This window comes from Acipenser ruthenus, chromosome 20, assembly GCF_902713425.1.
Source record: "Acipenser ruthenus chromosome 20, fAciRut3.2 maternal haplotype, whole genome shotgun sequence".
Taxonomy (NCBI): Eukaryota; Metazoa; Chordata; class Actinopteri; order Acipenseriformes; family Acipenseridae; genus Acipenser; species Acipenser ruthenus.
This window is the reverse complement of record NC_081208.1, coordinates 19,206,388-19,223,114: the sequence shown is the minus strand read 5'-3', so window position 1 is coordinate 19,223,114 and position 16,727 is coordinate 19,206,388.

The window sequence follows — 16,727 nt, the reverse complement described above, 5'->3', positions numbered from 1 at the left end:
AAAGCACAACCTTTACATAACATACAGCAGTTAAAAGGATGCATATTATCCAGTACAAAACTGAGTATCAGATGCTCTCAATAAAACATGTATTTTTCTATTTTTTGTCAAAAATGTATTAGTTGATTGACTATTACAATTAAGCCTGTAAGTACTAAACCCTTTCATTTACATGTATTTATTAACCTTTTGTCTCACCATTAGAGCAAAAAGTGCTCTCTTAATCTTACATTACAGAAACCATGGTAACCAGCTAAAGCAAGGGTTCCGCTTCCTCATTCATTCCGTGAGCTGACTGAAAGGCCTAGCTCGGAGGATTCTGCCCCCCTCCCACCTCTAGTTATCTGGGAGGTGCCTATGAGTATGAGAAGCTCAGAGGCTAGAGCAGAAGATAATGGAAGCAAATGCCAACTCAGACACACACTAACAATCAGACAAATACCTTTATGTCATGACACAATGAACCTGCACTGATTTGATCATAACCAAGGATTTCAAATTATTCTTTCATTTCAGATTTATTTTTATTTTAGAAATGTAATTGTCAAACAGTTGCCCAAGACTATGAAGGTGAGATCCCAGGTATACAAGTTTCAGTGCTAAAGATAGTAGACAAGGTTTCAGTCCTATACAAGGACTGCAACTTTACATATATGGAATTTCGCCCTTGTAGCCTAGTGATTAGAGCACTCGCGCAGACTCCCAAAGGTTGTGTTCGCATTCTGTGGTGTATCTAAGAATATAACCTGTTATAAGCATATAACCTTGTGGTGGGCTATGGGAGGAAGTGACGTGACCCAGAAGTGATGGAGACAGGAAGCACGTATTGGGATTTGGATTTTTATTTAGTCCCGAGCAGTGGGTTTCAACACAATTGCACAAACAAAAAAAAACTGCCTCTGTTACCAGCTTTGGTAAGCAGAGGCTTGCAATGAAAACAAAATAGTCCAAAACAGAAGAGAAACACTGCCACGGGGTATTTCAGTGATCCACACAGCACAGCAGGTGGCTCGGGCTCCCTCTTCAAAAACAGGATAAGTAATTCCTGAAGCTGTCAAGGATCACAGGGAAAAGTCCGAGCTCGAAGGCAGCCGGCCTGGGAATCCTCAGTCTGGATATAAACAAAACAAACAAATGAACAAAACTCACAGAGCTCACAGAGCTCACGCAGCACAACTGTCTCAGTCCATGATAGGGAGACCAAATGGCAGAACCCCACAGCCTAAATAGTGCCGAGCCCCGCCCCTACAATCAGTGCACTGCCCCACCTCAGCCAATCGTCGAGCACAGCACAGCTGATTGCAATAATGGGGCTCAACCATGAGGTCCTGCCCCAAGTTAAGATGGCCGCCCCCACTGCGGCTTCTGCCCCAACCATGACTCAGCCTTTCTCCTCTGTCTCGGTCCTTCCTGCACAGCGCTGCCAGTAGTCGGGAGGGTGAATTGCACGAGGGACTCCTTTCACTCCCATCACAAACCTGTTTAATTATTATCTTTAAGTCACATACAAGATTAAACTATTTTAAATTTGAAACCGGGTTTAAACCATGAGCTACATAATAAGTATTATATGTATTACATGTATTTAAGATTGTCTCCCTGGTGGCTTGCGTGTCCCTTTGTTAATTATAAACCTAATTGAACTGATTAGAGCATTAGGTCAGACATCTTCTAAATTACCATCAGAACAGTCTATTCATGGTTCACTTGACTCTGCAGGAAAATGAGAAAGGTCAATCACTGAAGGAGATATTGCTCCTACTACTAATAAGGGTGCTTGTAGAACCATGATTTGTAGTTCAAACGTTTCAAGTGTTCAAATGGTTTTAATGTCACCAGAACCCCTTGATGGAATTATAGTCTTGTAATAACAGAATATCCAGATCAACTAGTTATGGAACTGTATGCTGTTTGTTAAATTAATTAAAGCTCAATGAATCTGGAAAGGTGGATGGACCAAATGATTCCAGGCAGTCTTGGTGTACTTGGGGCTGTTTGGACAAGCATTCCTGACTTCTCTTTTATTAAATCCATTTCCTATCTGTCTGTCTCTTACAGTTCAGGCTTGTGCAGCTAGCCTTTCACTCCCTTTTACATAAGCCTCGTTTCCACTTGCCACTGTGATTGACTTAAAATGTTTTTGGAAAATAAGGCTTGTTTATTTCAAGATCATGTAGATTTCAATAGGGACTCTTTCTGGTCTGGTTTGTTAACTTGGTGCTAATGGTGTAAGTTACCTAAAGAGCGCTCAATGCGAAGGTGGGTTTTAAATTGCTGACTGCAGATAACAAAATATATAAACAAGACTGGGTAAATTTGTTTTCAATACGCTCAGTAAGTCACTCATAGATGACAATTACACACTGCCTGCCTTTTACATTTTAAAGGGCATTCTCCATGGAATTATTTTCAAAATAATTTTAAAAAAGACAAAACTCAATGCACTGTAACAAACCTCTTGTGCATATTTCCTTTAGGCAAAAATTGCCTGCAGGGCCTCTTGTTAAGGCTTGTCAGACCATCAGGAGTTTCCAACGCTGTCTTTACAAAATTTTGAGTTATTGAACTTCGTCTACAGCGACAGATTGTGTTGTATAGCTGATAAATAATGTATATGACTGGAACAGGCACCATAAGAAAGTGCCTTTTATCAATTCAATCAAAGTCGAAGATATACCATAATGACATTTAAATGTGCTGGCTCTACAAATCACTTTAATGCCATCTCTGTAATGAGGTAGATGGAGATATTCATCTTAATTTGGTAACAATCCACAAGGCAGTTGAGTGCTAATAAATGATCTCAGGAGAGAAATATTTCCTGGAAGAGAAGCCCAAATCAAACAAATTAACATAAAAAAAAACAATCAAGGGGTTTAAATTGATTTCACTGACTGCGTTCACATTAATAAATAGCTCCTTTCACCTGCCTGCAATTTGCATGCTGGGACTGCAGAAGACAAAGGCCCTGTCCACACTATACCTTTAAACCATATTAGTTGCATTTAAGCCGGCTTAAAAGTGCTAAATACGGTTTGCGTCCACACTACGCAGCATTTAATACCGTACTCGAGAACCGGACTCGAGACCACCTCAGGAGGTAGTCTCGAGTCCGATTCTAATTAGATTGCATCAGGTAGTGCGGTTTATCAGAAGTGTGGATGCTGTAATACCAAACTACATTTTTTTGTGTATCCTCCAATATCCCCAAATGCTTTGTGGTATGTTTGGCGAAATACTCAGAGCAGGTGCCTGAAGGACTTGCCATCAGTGTACACTCCGCACTAGGTATTCATTTTTATGCTTCAAAAAATCTGTCAGGACATCTCTGTTAAACTAGTGGGGAAAATAACAAAAACACAACGTTAAATTAGGTGACAGCAAAAATGAAATGCAAGTTAAAAGTAGGATCGGGGATGAACAAATCACATAATTTGTCAGCTCTGTTTGAAATAAAATGAAGAGGACCAGAATTAGGCTCAGGCAAGATATGAAGGTAAAAACAAAGATTGTTTTGTAATTAACAGCTTTTTCTGAGTTTAATTATAAAACAGAATCAGCTCAATTTGTTTAAAGGGACTTCACCTGATTAAAAATAAAACCTGAAAACTTCAAGCCCTACTGTGTGTGTGTGTTCGGATTTACTTTTTCCACAATATTTGTTATATTTCTTTTTAGCAATATGGACCTCTGTTAATATGGGGCATAACACATTATTTTAAAATAAAATACAGTGCATGGTGGGATACTATCGTATTAATTTCCACGGTTCGTTGCACTGCTGGGAATTGTAACTGAACTATTCTAATGGTGTGTGGACGCATTAAGCCTGACTAAACATGAAACGGTACTTCAGTGTGGACGCTTTGAGCTGTATTAATTAGAACGGTTTCGAGTACGGTTCTCGAGATCGGTTATGTAGTGTGGACAGGGCCAAAGGATCACACTAAACAATACAGCCTGATGCAAGCTACCTGCTACTTCATCTTATCTCACAGATGTATAATGAAACACTTGTTAGAATAAGTCAGGGGGTCAGCTGTGTCTTTAATAGGATAGGTGTCCTTACTACGGAAGGTACATTTTTTGTAACAAATTATTATCTTTATTAAGATTATTACTGGTCCCTATGATGAGCTTATCCTCACAGTCAATAACAATGCCAGTGCTAACACAAGTACTGATTTTAAAACCTTGGTTATCATTTCTTTAACGATTTATAGTAATGAGAACTTTATAAGAATAATACAAAAATGGTGTCACCCCTATAAATGGCATGCCAATAATAATCACATACCATACTTAGCCAGGCAATTTTCTTTTTTCTTTCTTTCTTTTTAGCGCCCTCCATTATTACTTCAATCCTGAGACCCTTTTCTCTCAGCTCTGCTGACTACACTTCATAATTTAATTAAAAACACAAATACTGGCTCCCGAGTGGCGCATCCAGTAAAAGCACTCGCAGGATGCGCTCTATAGCCTGGATGTCGCGAGTTCGAGTCCAGGCTATTCCACAGCCGACCGTGAACAGGAGCTTCCAGGGGGCAGCGCTCAATTGGCCGAGCATAGCTCGGGGGAGGGAGGGTTAGGTCGGCCAGGGTGTCCTCGGCTCACCGCGCAGCAGCGACCCCTGTAGTCTGGCCGGGCGACTGCGGGCTTGCCTGTAAACTGCCCAGAGCTGCGTTGTCCTCCGGCGCTGTAGTTCTGAGGTGGCTGCACGGTGAGTTCGCAGTGTGTAAAGAAGCGGGCGGCTGACGGCACACGCTTCGGAGGACAGTGTGTGTTCATCTTCGCCCCTCCCGAGTCAGCGCAGGGGTGGTAGCGGTGAACTGAGCCTAAAAAAATAATTGGGCATTTCAAATTGGGGAGAAAATAATAAAAAACTAATTGGCAACGACTAATTTTATAAAAAAAATAAATAAATACTCCCCAGTACACTTTTAAAAATATGTTTTCCTTATTTCAGAAGGCTGTGAACTTATACATCAATTCAAAAATATGAAAGCTGTAGGCATTTACTGTAAAATGTTATAAGCATAAGGAAAACATGGATTTCAACTGTAGACAATAAAGGTTTGCCATGTTAAATTTGCTCAGTAATTTTAAAGTTATACTGCGTGTTTACTGTGCCTCACTTTGGTAAATCATATTGTATCTTTGCATAAGATAAATGTTTAATTCTTAAAGACAAGAGTACAGCACTTTTTTTTTCTTCACAGCACTTTTCAAAGCAAAGGAAGATATACAGTTTATAACAATGCTGTCATTTACAATAGTTTACCATTGTAAAAGCATGACAAAGTGTAATAAAGCACAACAAATGCTTGGAAAGGTAAGCATTGTAAGCCCAGATTTATGGTAAAGCTTGTTAAAAAAAAAAAAAAAGTCAGTATGGTAAATGCATAGTATAATCATGTGAAATGCATGGGAAAACTGCCAAATTACCATGTAGATTTACTGTGGTAAACTTTTATTAGGGTAAACCAAGTTGTTCTTGTTTTCTAAGATAGATAGATAGATAGATAGATAGATAGATAGATTTCATTTTCATGTATAGCCTTAAAACATCAAAATAAATAGGCATACTGTAAACCTATTTTTGAACTGGAAAGTAATATGCTGAATCAACACCTGCTCCCTGTCTGAAAGCAGAAGTCCTCTGTGGCTGGAAAGAAAACCTTTTTGATTTGAGGGGGCAGAGATGAATGTACTGTCAAACAAACACATTGAGCAGGGGATACGTTTCTTGGGAAAACAGTTCCATAGTTATGGAGTTTTGAGATAGATTTGTGGAATTACAAGGTTACTGATTGGACTTGAATTGGAGCGAAGAAAAAAAAGATGAACATTCAGATCTATAGCAAACCACATGTATTATCTTTTCTTAATTGTATTATAAATGCTTTTTTTCTGACAGCAAAATATATAATATAAGGAATAATGTGTACTCAACTCTTTATACAGTAATACGGCTGTAATTCCTTATTGGGTATCAATGTCATCGATAACCAGAGATCGAATAACAACCTTACTGCATATACAAGTATAGTATTTGTAGAGTTTTTCACATCCCTATTAAATTTGTATACCTTGCAAAGTTTTCCTGCATGTTTTTTTTTTTTTTACATAAAAAAAAAAATTGAATACATTTTTTCTTCCATATAAATCAACATCATTTGAAATCTGTTTGTGCAGCTGTTCTGACGAAGGGACTGAAGATGGTTGTTTTTATTAACTAAAGGTGGCACACACAGAACTATATTACCTTTCTGATCCGGTGTTAAATGTACAGTACAATAGCAACACAATTTGACTCTGAATTCATATACTCTTGTTCTTGCATGGCATATGGCATATGGCTCAAGTGACATTTGAATGGTGTTATTGTCGGTTTTGGGAGCTGTTCTCTGATAAAGCACATAAATACTGCAATATGATCACTCTCTAAATGTTCTCATTAGTGTATACTAATTATTACATGTATTAAACATAAACCTTGCATAAGTGTGAATTGGCCATCTCTAGGTATTGTTCGTCACATAGGCAAGGTAGGGAAAACTTAAAAGTGGAAAACTAAAAAAGGGAGGTAAATAGTCAACGGTTAAATTAAAGTTGAACATGAAAATGTTACAGGTAAGAGAAAAGTGGAATCCAGTAAATTTGGTGAGTAAGAAAAGATAACAAGTCGGAACTGATATAGTTGCTTGCTGTTTGAAGTCGTGATCATGTTAATTAAAGGTAATGGGACTGGAGTCGCAATGGTCATAACATGTTTCTGCAGTACAAAACCAGTTGCCACTGATTTTTTTAGTTTCAGCAATATATTGAGCTGTGAATTATTTACAATAAATTATGTAAATGCATTTATCAGCTTGGCAGTAAGGTGAGGTTGAATATTTACAATGATATGTATGTATTTGTGTAATAACATAGTGTAATGTCAGGTTCTAATGGAAACATGATGTATGATTTGTCTTAAGGACATTAATGTTTCTAACAGGTTGATTTGTTGTAGAATATTATTTATAGTTTTTTTTTTTAATAAAATAACTGACTGTATTATTTATAATAACTTTGCTTGTTAAGCATGACAATTTATAAATACTGCATCTCCTGATTGAAACATTTCTGCTCTGAATCACTAAAAGCTAATGAAACAACTACAGTGGCCTGCCAGCAAAAGCATCAGACTAGCTATTTTAATCTGATCTTGTTTTGATGATGCATAGACTGGATTGATTTATGCCATTATTCATATTTCACTTATTGCAATCTGGGTTGGGTGCCGTTATGATGAATGCATTTTTCTTTTTCTGGAATTGGTCTATGTGTTGTGTAGCTGATATCAAGCAGTCTTTTGTAAATTGTTCCTCTGCTCACATGAAAGCATTCTGAATGTGATATTGGTACTAGTTGAGCAATATACTGAATGTCATGAATTACCTGTGCATTGTGTGAAAAACATTATAGAATATATTTCATACTGTTACAGCTCCCTTTATGCAACAATAAAGGAAAAATCCTTGAGGAAAATTTCCACACATATTAAGGAAACTACCAATGAACTAATTTGAAAGCCTGTGTGATGTGTTGTAACACCCCACCTACACTGAATCTTGAATGCTGAAGGCATGTTCACTAATTAGTCAATGGGACCAGAAGAAGAAGGCTGGTAGTGTAACATAACAAGAAGGACCTTGCCAGATGGTAAAGCTCTCTTATGAGGGTACTATCGCTATTAAGAATTAAATGCATGTATTTATTTTGGGGGTTCGATACAGAATTAGTTTTAGTTGTTGATGATTACAATTGTTTCACTAAGATTTGGTCTGTTCAGAATTCCATAGGGTCTGGTAGATATCATGCTTCTGCTTAATTTAGAACTGATTCAATTTAGGATCCTAAACAATATTAACAATATTTACTTTTGTCAAAGTAGACTGTTCATTCTATTTTAGAATTCGAATGTAACCTAATTTTTGATCAATTTAATTAGAGCCCATTACAAAAAAAAAAGAAAAAACAGTAATGCTTCTTTTATCTATGGTTGCATTGCTTTTATTGTAATTATTTTCATTGTTTTCTGTATATCTGTATATTATAAAATAAAGTGAGCAACTAGACTGGGCAGGTTAATGACACATCAGTTGCTTCCATGGTGAATCGGGTATTTAAAAGCACATTCAATTCTATTTGATCTGCACATTGACTCAAGTTGCAGAAATCAAATGACAAGCTGCAAGTGTTCTTACAGGTAAGAAAGGAAAACGTGTGTGTGGGCGATGCATTGGTTTGCAATGCTTCTTTTGCCCTGCACATTAAATTGTAGCTTCAAATGTCATCACATTTCTCTTATTATTTTATGGTGTTTTCAATCATTTTGAGTGGTTCAGGGTTCCGCTGCTACAATATTGAGTTATTATGATTTTTATCTAAATCTGCTTGAGATCGTCTAGAGAGTCCTAAAGTGTCAGGATTGAACAAGTTCATTCCATTCAAATCATTCGACAACATGTCAAGTCTCTGGATATATACAGTAAATCCACAGCATTTCTGCAGATTAAAGCAGGAAAAAAAACGGAACGCAGAACCATTGAGAATACCTGCAAACATCATCAATTTGTTAAGGAAATATGCAGCAATAAATGTTAATGATCTTTGACGCTTCTTACTATTTAATTCGATACAGAAACTACCTCTGGGGGTAAGATGTGTTACTTTGGGAGTTAGGTGCCCTCTGGTGTAATGATAAACAGTAGCAAGTGTTGACCTTGTGAAGAAAGCAGTATAAATGAGCACAGAAGAATATTTCTTTCCTGTCTGCTATCAGGCAAAACTTAAAACCATCTGGACAGCAAGCAATGGATTTTAATGGATAACTAATTGATATGAAGCAGAGACAGATGTTTGTAACAGAGTGTCATGCCACATTTACAATTTTGCATTAAGATTGATTGAATTACATAGCTTAGTGATGACCAATCTTCTAGTTCATTTCCCATTATCTTCAAATGTAAGATGTTCACAATTCCTTGTGGCACTCTTGGGAAGTCTCACGCTGGTAAATTCAGGTTTGAGAAATCCTGTGTTATTTTGTTGAATTGAAGGAGACACAGCAGAGAAGTGCAGTTATAGGTGTTTCAGGGAACACAAGTTATACAATAGATTTGCTTATTGATTAATGAAACTAAAATAGCTCATTTAACTTGTTGAAAAAACCTTCAGAACTATCTCTCAAGCTGTTCCTGCCATTCCATTACTGATTCGATGCCAATATTTTAACCTTGATTTAATTGCACATTGCTCAATTCATCTCTTCAACCCCCCAAAGGTTCTGAGTTTCAAAAAGTCACCAAGATGTGATGATTGAAGCAGAAAATCATACAAAGTGAATCTAAACAAGAATAGAAACCATTCAAACTTCTTCAATAATAATATTGACCTCTCAATAACCTACCGCATCTCCACTCTGTATGTCTGCTTAATTTAGAAGTAAAGCAAATGTATGATTCAGTGTTGTGGGAAGTGCTGGCTAATTACTTTTTTCCTAAACATGGGCACTGTACATTTCATTCACAGAACACAAGCACTGCCACAATACATCGAGGGCCCTTCTTTTAAATTAATGTTTTGGAGTTTATTATTTAAAAACATCAAAGACTATTATTATTAAAAAACAATGGGGAAAATGCGCTTCCTCAATTTCAACTTGATCACCATGGCAATGAAGAGAGACAAAAAACAAAGAAAGCATGTTCTTGTGCTTCTCACTCCTCAGAACATCCATGCTCCAGAGATTAAATATTCAACATCAGGTCCACTACTAGATCAAATTGGTACCATAAACTGAAACTGAAGGGAAATCATCCATACCACTCCATCAGAATTATATGATGAAACTATAAGAAACTGTAAATTAAGTAGACAAACATTTTCAGTGTACCTTCTTCAGTGAACGCCAAAACATGTGTCTACTTGAGTTAGTTTCTTTTAGTTTTACGGTTGAAACTTGAAAGGTACTGTATGGTTTAAGGAGGTTATGGATTCATTTGAAAACGATTCCAGGAACTCTGCCACCTTTGTGCATATACTCAAAACCAATGGCTACTGAAATCCGTATCTATCTGTCTATCTAGTGTATATATATATATATATATATATATATATATATATATATATATATATATATATATATATATATATATATATATATGGAGTAAAAAACAACTTCAAGCCTCATGATTTGGTGGCCGTCAGACAGCATTATCCATATTACTGTAATAATGTTACTTTGTGGTACACAATTAACACAGTTTTGTTTGGAGGGAAAGGCAGCTGGGGATCGGTCAGCTGTGGTTCCCTGACCAGCAGGTGGCCGTGTCCCAGCGGAGGTCTCGCTATAAAAGGGAGCTGCTGACACGCTATATCCACAGCAGGACAGTCCACGCTACTTTGGGTAACCAACCTGTCAGGTTTATTGGCAATAAACAAAGAACTTGGTCTTCATCTGGGTTTTCATTCTCCAATCCCAGGGAGCAGGGATTAGTTTAGTTGGACTGTAATGGCAAGGCACCTTATGGCAGGCAAGTAGTACTGACAAGCAGCTCCTGACAATACATGAAACTAACTTAATATAGACTTATCAAAAAATAAAAAATAAAGTATATGAGTAACTGCAGTCAGAACCACTATAAAAATTGCAAACATATGGTTAATAACAATAAGAAATCAGAAGATTACAGAAGAGGATTGGAAAGCAATACATCTCTGTATAGGAGAAAATATTTTTTTAACTGTATGAGGATTTGAAACCAAATTCTGTTCAATATACTAATGGTCACAGTGTTAGGACAGTGATATACAACATGATAAATCCAGCTGCAGAGCATTCTAATTACATTTTCAATATATATCGTACCAGTAGATGTATTGTTTTTCTTTGCCCTTTCCCATCCGAAGCCTTGGAAACAGGAATAAAGAAAAAAAGAAAGTTGGGACGTTCTTTGAGATCCAGGGAAAGAAAAACAGTCAACACATCAATTTAAACATGTTACTGACACATGCAATATTTTCAAGACATAGACAGTGGTTTTAAAGCGCATGGGTCTAATAAAATATTTTCCTATAAGTATTACCTTCAATAGGTCTCACATTTTCCTGTATAAAACGTGTAATGGTAAAAATGTCTTTGATTTTGTAATGGATTTTGTAATGGTGTTTTTAGTGAACAAAGTTATAGAAAAGGCAATGACTGGTTAAGGAACTGGGAGTTGGACTTATTTTCTCCCATAAGTAAGTTCTCACTAATCAGTCACTGCTTTTCCGGTGGCTCACATGCTTTTAATATCCATGTAATCTTGAAGTGGAATTCAGAGACCTGTCGGAAATGCAGCTGTGCAGATATCTTCAAGGAGCTATCAGTACATTCTGTTCACACGTTACTCATGTGTGAGTCTTTTATAATGAAAATTAACTATTAAGGATGGTTTCAGGACAGTTTTCAGCCTGCTTGTGAATCAGCAAAGCTTTCTTTCATTTTCCAAATGACCCTGTGACATTGCCTACTACAAAAAACACAGTTAATTTCTAAAACAGCAGGAATAATTTGCATATCAATCTGACCATGTGGTGATTCATCACCATTTTCTTTATGACTAAAGGCACTGCGTTGGTTGACCCTGACACTACATAGAAGGTTATGGTAGCTGGGGATGATATTGTATAAAAGCCTGTGTCAGGATGCAGTAACAACGCTCACTGAAACTCCCATGAAAATGACCCCGTGGAGTCAATGTTGAATGATTAATAGCAGATTGGGTCAATAAATCCCACCAGTTTCGAACCATGTCATCAAATATTAACTTTATTAACCTTTAGTTTGCTGCTGCGTCTAAGATAGGAGCTCTCGTTGCTTATGAAGGTCAAAATGTAAAGCTTATAATGGCCAGGACTGATATTTACTTTCTGATGAATACACTTTCACTTTGAAAATCTCAGAGTGATTTATCATGCACCAGCATTTCTGAAAGCTTTTCGTTGAATGGTATTGACATTTTCCAATTTGATTTGATCTAACTTGGGAAGCGGCTGAAGGAAGAGCCTGAGAGCTTCTGTAACAGCAATGTATCACACCACACTGCCTGCTAGACCTATAATATAGTCAATACCTCTTATTTACCAAGGGCAATGGTTCTTATTCTGATAAGCTTTAATCAACTAATCAAAGGCAACTTTCAACATTGTCCCTCTGGGGCCACTGTTGAATACATCAAGCCAAGGGCAACACTTCATTCTGGTGAAGAATGTCACTGAGTTAATCAGCTATCTCTGACGTGTCTTTCCAAAGAATCGCTCTTGAATAGGTGGTGGGTGCGCATGGGCTCAAGAGGAGAGGGATTTTGTTTTAGAAGATAAAGTACCATTTACCTTGGCCTTGAAGTCCCCTTGAAGATCCTGAACCAGGTCACTATCCATTGCAACACAGACTGTCAGGTTCAAAATAAGACATATGGTCTAGCCTATTTCAACTATAATATCAATTTTATATCTAAAAAACAAAAAATAAAAAGTATTTTATTCTCTGTGTGGCTAAACATGCACAATGCAATCAATGTGGGCTGTAATTGTGTAACGTATCCAGTCCTTCTGATGCTCGTGTCACATGTGTTGGTTTCTTATCTCTGCTATTATTGCTTTTTATTCCTGCAGCTTGGGTGTTGATTTCATATTTTTTATACTCTGTCAGATTATGGAGATATAAATCTCTGTCAGGATTCAGGGGCAATCCCTTCTTAAAAAAAATGAGAAGTCTTTCTGTGTGTAAGGGACTTTTATAATACATGGTAATGCACATAGTTTTCTTCAATAAGGTTGTATTGTGCTCTGTATTCACAGGGCAAAATAGTGCGCCAGAGGAGAATGCTTCTCCATTCAGCTCACAACTGAACTTTCTACAAGCTCCTTGCAGCTACCAGGCATGGCATTCAATAATTTTTCTTTGCACTGAAGTAATGGTTGTGTCATTGAAATGATTGCAGTGTTGATAAATGGACTGTTTTCTTGAGCATATGTAGGTTATGTATGTTTTTTGTTTACACGATGATCGATATATAATTTCTGCCTGTTATGATAAAATGATAAAGTGTCCTTCATTAATTGGTTCTGGGGCAACAATAAATGAGAGGCAAGCAAACAGCTTTGAGCAATAGAGCCAAAGTATCTGAATGGTACTCAAGACATTCATCAGCTAGTATGGTGTCTTTATAAGTTATAACTAGCCATATCTTCCCAGTCTCAGTACTGATAACCCTGATCTTTTTTTAAGCCAATTTTGATCAATGGATTCAAGTTTATAGTTCACAGAACCTTTTTCAGCTGTTTTAAGAGGGTTTAAAGCACTGTTTAACACAAGAGATTCTTTAAAAACTCTCCAAAAACACAGTCCCTAAAAACATTAGTATTGCAAACTGGAGCAAAATCTCGATAAACCTGGTCCCACATCTTAAGGAAAGTAGGTTGGGATCAATAAGAGTGACACACAGGCTCAATGATTAAGTGATTATATCATGCAGACCCTGGTCTCAATTTGATTAAACCAAGCTGATTTAATTAGATTTGATGGCATTTTCTCTAAAAGACAAAACTGTTTTCTAACAGTGGGGTTAGTCAGGTCTATATATGTAATATTTACACCAATTCACTCTTTAACAATACAGATGTAATGATGGAAATTAGAAATATGAATACATAATTAATTTGAAGATACACATGACAGACCTCCATTTAGATGAATACTAGTGCATATTTGCATTGTTGATTCTTTGTCACCCACCAGCATAAGCAAGTGGTTCACCCCACAGCTGTATCTGTGCTGTAGATTCGAGGATCAAACTAAATAATATTTGGTACACAGTGCAATAAATTATTTGTGAAAGGTAGTGATAAGTGACTGCTGAAGCAAAAAGCTATACGTAAAACTGTTCTACAGAAACCAAACCCCAATGGATCGCCATTTGAATTACACTGTGATCTTAATCTTTTTCTGCTTTTGCTCAAATGTTAGGTGAGGTAATTCGCTTTTTAAGAGTAAGGGAGTTTGAAGCACTATATTCAGGTTAAAAAGTAAATTCGATAAAAACCATCAACGCTTTTTAATTCCGTAAGGGAATTGGTATCTGATTGAAAAGTCGCTGTGTTGCGGTATAGTCATTCTGTTTAATCTGATATGTTACAAACCTGCCAGCTGTAGCAATGGGTTTACTTCACTTCTCGGGATTAAAGGAGGCTATTCAATGACAGAAAGGTGTTATGTTTTCCATTTTGTGTTAGAATTGGTGTGTTGTTCATGAAAGCTTCAGTATCATTAAAAGCTTTACAAACCTGCCCTGCTTACCCCATTACACTGCCTTCCCATGTATTAGCAAGATGGCTCACTGATATTGGCAAGGTCTTATACCTTATATTTTAGCCTTCGTATTTGAGTTTTAATTGTTGTTTGTTTCTAAATCTGCTTTGAGTTTGTCTGAAGAATGTTAAGTGCTGGGACTAATAGTTTTCCTCATTCCATTCAAATCTTCCTCATTCCATTCAGCCCCATCCACTGCCTTTGTCTATATACAGTATATAGAGAATGTGGGGCTAGCAGAGTGAAACATCACACTGTCACATGATTTAAATAGAACAAGGAAGGCTGTTAGTCCCAGCACTTTGGATACTCCAGACAATAAGTCAGGTAGAGATAAATAAAAATATAGTGAGTCAATGAGAAGTCCCCACAAATATAGGAATGCAAACGTGTGTGTGCGTGTTTTGTTTGAATTAAGTTTTGTTTGTTTTGAATATGTTTGGCAGGGATGAGGTTAAAAGCCCAATGTACAGAATTTGGCTGGGTATTAATTGATTATCTGATGGTCAATTCAGCCTGGCCACATGGTATCAAAGTGGAATCAGCGTGTTAGTTCTAGGGCTTGTTTAGTTCACAGAGAGGACTGAGAGCAGCAGGCCTGCACCGGGATAACCTTAGCTTGAGTGAACTTTGTTTTCGGTTTGTTTAGTTTTCTGTAACTGTTTGTTTTGTTTGTTTTTCATTCAACAGAAGTGCACTAGAAGCACTGAACTGCAGTCTTCTGCCTCTGTGTCTGCCGTTCCTGCCGCTAGCCATCCTTTGACCGCACCGCTACCCTACCACAAACAAACTGACCCATTATTGACAATTGAGGTGAGCTTGTTTTTAAAAAATATGTCTGCTTTAATTTCATTGTCTTAAATACAGCATCAGAGTCTTGCATCCAAGGTTAGCCTTGAGTAATTTATAGATTGAATGAAGTAAGGTAGAAACAAATAGTAATAATGATACTGGAGACCTATAGTGAACTGATTTCAGATCAGGAAATGGCTAGGTACAGATATGGGAAAATAATTGAGTTGGATTGTATTTTTCCAGCATGAAATAAGTGACCTTTGAGACGTCATCCTGTATGAAAGAATAGGGCAAAGTCTGGCCATTATTTTAATTATGTGAGCAAACTTTACTGCTCAAAAGCATACAAATAGAAAACTCTGTGAACATGAAATCAACTGTAAACTGTGTGGTAGCATTATTAAAGCAGTCATCTGTGCTAGGTCAGTCCCAAGCACAAAATTACAGTTGCAAACCCCAAAATAACTTCATACCGAATCACTGCTGTATTATCACAGCAATCCCAGAATCCTGATTGCTTTAGTGTTGCTTTTTGATGTCTGTGAACAGGTACAAATCCATAAGAGATATTGAAGACCTGCTGTATAATTACAGTACGGCCTCCAACAGCCCTAAATACCCCGTTTTGACCATTGTGACAGCTTGACTGTTTTCTGTATTGAATGAAGTGCATAGTTCTCTTGCTGCCTTGTTTCAGTAGAAAGGAACAGAGATCACATGTTTATACCTGTTGTGTACCATATGAATTGATAGTATAAATACTGAAACAGACAGGGTCCCCAAGACTGGGATTTAGATACAAACCCAGAAACTAAAATTTTGTAAAACAAATATAACATTGGACATGGCCTTAGCCAATCAAGATGCTGAAGTTCAGGTCATTATATGACAGTAAAGGCATGCCAGTTTAAACAGAATTTAAACAATTTAAGCCACATTATTGCCTTCAAATAGGCAATATCATTTAAATTTAGCAAAAGTGAACAAAACGATACACTGGAGTATTTTGTGTATAGAGATTTAGCATGTAGGGTCTTGACAGCTCTGTTTGTAATACAGATACAATGTTATTCACCCAAGATCCATATCCCAAGTGCAGGTTTCCTTTTACAACCAAATATCTCATAATATTTTGGGAGCTTATGTTAATATAGGTAAGTACAGAACAAAAACAAAATGTCCAACCATATATCAGTGCCAGTGGTTCATTTGACTAATTTGGGCTTTTGTTTTTCTGTGTTTATTCTCTTTTTCAGTTTTTATTTTCAAAATGTTCTGGATGTACAGCAAATGGATAAATACCTGTTATGATCAAGGCTTCAATGTTTGATACCATTCAGATTATTTCTGGTATTACCCATAATTACTCTTCTGTAATTATTATTATTATTATTATTTGTTTACTTAGCAGACACCTTTATCCAAGGCAACTTACAGAGAGTCAGCTGCAGAGTCACTTACAATTACATCTCACCTGAAAGACAGAGCACAAGGAGGTTAAGTGACTTGCTCAGGGTCACACAATAAG